This window comes from Panicum virgatum, chromosome 7N (assembly GCF_016808335.1).
Source record: "Panicum virgatum strain AP13 chromosome 7N, P.virgatum_v5, whole genome shotgun sequence".
NCBI lineage: Eukaryota > Viridiplantae > Streptophyta > Magnoliopsida > Poales > Poaceae > Panicum > Panicum virgatum.
In genome coordinates this window covers 16,040,459-16,044,309 of record NC_053151.1, presented here as the reverse complement: position 1 = coordinate 16,044,309, position 3,851 = coordinate 16,040,459, and the positions used below count along the sequence as shown (strand labels likewise).

At 48.2% G+C, this 3,851-nt stretch overlaps 1 non-coding gene across 1 annotated transcript; it reads right to left on the bottom strand.

Annotated features, from left to right (window-relative positions):
• Positions 1 to 424: 424 nt before the first annotated feature.
• LOC120684108 lies at positions 425 to 531 on the bottom strand. The gene has a single exon (XR_005679091.1). It is a non-coding gene; the product is annotated as a small nucleolar RNA R71 (small nucleolar RNA).
• Between the last annotated feature and the right edge of the window lie 3,320 nt (positions 532 to 3,851).

Below are 3,851 nucleotides of genomic sequence, written 5' to 3'. Positions count from 1 at the left end.
TCAGAAGAGACTCACTTGGCCCTACAGTTAACCATCCACGTCAGCATCCTCATCCATGGCTCAGAAGACTCTTCGTTAGTTCTCTGCCCCGTCCAGTAGCCACATCCCTACTGGATTGAACATCAACCAAGCCGGCAATGATGGCTTTGAGCTGAAGACTGGGCTAGTGAACATGGTCCAGGCAAGTCCATTCTGCGGAAAGGCATCCGAGGATGCCAATGCCCATCTCCAGAACTTCCTGGAGGTGAGTAACACCATCAACCCCAAAGGAACTACACTGGATGTCTTCCGTCTTCGTCTGTTCCCGTTCTCACTGCTCGGAAAAGCCAAGATGTGGTTCTATTCCAACAAGGAAGCTTTCACTACATGGGAAGTTTGTTCGAATGCATTCCTAGCATAATACTTTCCAGTGGGCAAGACCAACGCCCTCCGGAACAGGATCACTGGAATTCAACAATTGCCAGATGAGAGCATCCTGGAAGTCTGGGAACGTCTCCAGGAGTACATTCAAGCATGCCCACACCATGGCATAGAAGAGTGGCTGATTATTCAGAACTTCTTCCATGGACTGAATCAGCAAGCTCAGGACCACGTTGACGCAGCAGCAGGTGGTTCCTTCTTTTCTCTCGATGTTGCGGGAGCAAAGGCGCTGGTTGACAAGATAGCTTCCAACCAAAGTTGGAAAGGAGAAAGGAAGCCAGCCCGTCCCAGGGGCGTGCATCATATCGACACGGTCGATATGTTAACTGCCAAATTGGAACTTCTGATGAAGAAGCTGGAATCTCCGCACTAGGAGGTTAATCAAGTTTCGGAGTCTCGTATGACATGTGAAACATGTGGCAAGACTGGGCACTCGGGCTCCTCATGCCCATTAACTCAAGAGGACGCAAACTTCGTTGGGAGCAACAATAATCCCAACTCAGGATTTCGTCCTCAGCAGGGTTGGAACTCCAAGCCCAACCTCTCCTTCGATCAACAACAAGGTATGAACTTTAATAATAGTTTTCAGCCCACATTGAAAGACCTAGTGTACGGCCAAAAGCAAATTAATGACAACATTAGTAAGAAATTTCTTGCTAATGACAAGATCTTGGAATCTATGGCTGCGCAACTAGAGGGATTCAATTCTGTTATTAAGAACCAACTGAGCTTTAATAAGATGATAGAAACTCAAGTAGCTCAGCTTGCATCCTCTTGTCCTAACATTAACGAGGGGAAACTACCCGGGCAACCGGAAGCACCCCCAAAAGAAAATGTTAGCGCGGTGACCACGCGTGGTGGTAGGACCACGCAAGAGCCACCTTTTCCACAGGATGCAGGGAAGCAGAGGAAGACCGTAACCGCTAGCCATACCGAAGTTGAAGACGAAGTGCAGGAGGAGGCTGTCGAATCCAACACTTCTGCTACCCAGAAAGACCCCGTGGAACCCCCTAGAACTTCACGGGACTATCACGACACAACTGCCTTACAGTTTCCGGAATGGATAAGGAAGCCGGTGGCCGACGAACAATTCGGCAAATTCATTGAGGTAATAAAGAAGCTATATGTGAACATACCGCTTCTTGACGCTATGCAGGTACCCACGTATGCCAAGTGTATCAAAGATATTCTAGGAAACAAGCAGACGCTGCCCACCACCGAGGTTGTGCAGTTAACTAAAGAGTGTAGCGCAGCTATACTCAATCCTCTCCTGGTAAAGAAGAAAGACCCAGGCTGTCCCACCATTACCTGCTCGATCGGGGCGCAACACTTTTCGAACGCCCTCTGCGACTTGGGAGCTAGCGTAGTGTCATGCCAAAGATAGTTTACAATAAACTTAACCATCATGCACTTGCCCCTACTACCATGTGTTTGCAGCTAGAAGACCAAATGGTCCGCTACCACGCGGGAATAGCAGAAAACATTCTAGTGAAAATCCGGAATTACTTCATTCCCATCGACTTCGTCGTACTCGACATGGAAGTCGATGCCAAGATGCCGCTCATCCTGGGCAGGCCATTCTTGAGTACCGCAAATGCCCATATTGATGTTGGAGCCGAAGAAATTCAGCTCAACATCAATGGTCAGAAGGAGAAGTTCGCCTTCAAACCGAAGGTTGAACAATGCTCGCTAGTCAAGGAGGTCCATCGGAAAAAGAAACCCGAGAAAGAGGCAAAGAAACCATCGCTTCCCAACATTGAAGCCCTCATTGAGTTCGTAGAAAGTCTGCGGATTCAGGAGGCGTTACGAATTCAGGAGGAAGCGAAGCAAATCAAGCTTCACAATCAGAGGAACGCCAAGCGAAGAATCCAGCATAAGAAATTTTTGGAATTGCAGAAGACAAAGGTCGAAACACTACCCACACCCAAGAAAGTGTGGCGAAAGAAAGTGTCATCGCCCAAGACTCCATCCGGTGACGACAATCAAACAAAAGAAATGGAGAGTCCAGCTCTGGACTCAAAACCCGAGCCCTCACCATGAGGTATGTGGCACATATCTATCATCGCATTGCATATAGGATAGTTTAATTTTTCCTTGCATAAATTTTCTTCTCATCTTGCATAAGTATGTTTGAAATTTAACCAATGCATGTTTAAAATTTGAAAGTTTGCATCCATAGAACTTCACAAAAAAATTTCGAAAATTTTTGGCCGAGTTATAGGCCGGCCGGCCCCACCTTCTTTCCTTTCGCAGGGAACAGCAGGGATTGGATTCTTGGAGTAAAGAAAAAGCAAAGGACCAAAGGGGGAGCACGGGAACGTGCAGGGGCAGGCCGCGCGGCCTCATCAAGGCCGGCCGGCCCCTGTCGTCCACCCACGTCCCGTCACCACAGACGACGGCATCACCACCTGCAATCCTAAGGAGTAGAGCCTCGACGTGGCTCGTTCGGCGCCGCTCAAGGGCCGACTGGCCTGCCCCAGGCCGGCCGGCCTGGCCTCAGCGCCCGGCTATAAAAGCCAGCGAAAGCGACGCTTCTTAGTGCACCAGTGTCTTAGGTTCAATTGCCTCAGCCCGAGCTCCTTAATCTCCTCTCCCTTCCTTGAGTTTCTTTGCTTAATTGAGCTCTTTGAGTTGGTTAAGTGGAGAACTTAAGTGCTAGCTCGCCCCAAAATAAAATTTGAGTAGCAATTAGTGAAGTTCATAAATCAGAAAACACAAAAATATTTCCCCTCTAAATAAAATCATGGCACGCTGAATGTTGAACGTTTGTGGTGGTTTAACGCCCCGCAAGAATGACTAACGACTAACACTATCCCTCTTCTTAACCTCTTACTTCCTTCAGGTATCACTTGTACTAACCTTTTGCAGGCACCAGGCTGAATCGATCCAAGGAGAAGGTCAAGAAGGCACTCTCGAGAAAATTGAGAAGCTCGCGGAGTTCGTCTTCTTCTCGGGATAGCATGTTGGTCGACTCCGGTCGCCGTTCACATGCATCCCGGGAAGAAGAAGAAATTCCTGCAGTCCCACGAAGCCGCTTCCGCATCAGGATCCTGACGATGGTTGAACAAATCGTCTTCAAGAACAACTACGAGCGGCAAGCACTCGAGCTACTGAAGACGCAAACCTATGCCCATGCCAAGAGGTTCGAAACCTGCTTCCTCATCATGATGGGACTCTTGCAAGACATGAACCAAGCTTTCACCGCCGTCGGATGGGAGAACTTCGCCGACATCGTCGAGCTAAGTTCGCAACTCTTGACCATGGAATTCCTTATGTCTCTCACCGTTGAAGAAACCAGCACTGAAACTAAAGTTTACTTTCGGTTCTTTAACGAACAATTCGAAATGACTCTCCAACATTTTAGTGTCGCTTTGGGTTTTAATAAAAGATGCATCCTAGACCCAACACACTTGTTGAGCGCTATGAGTATG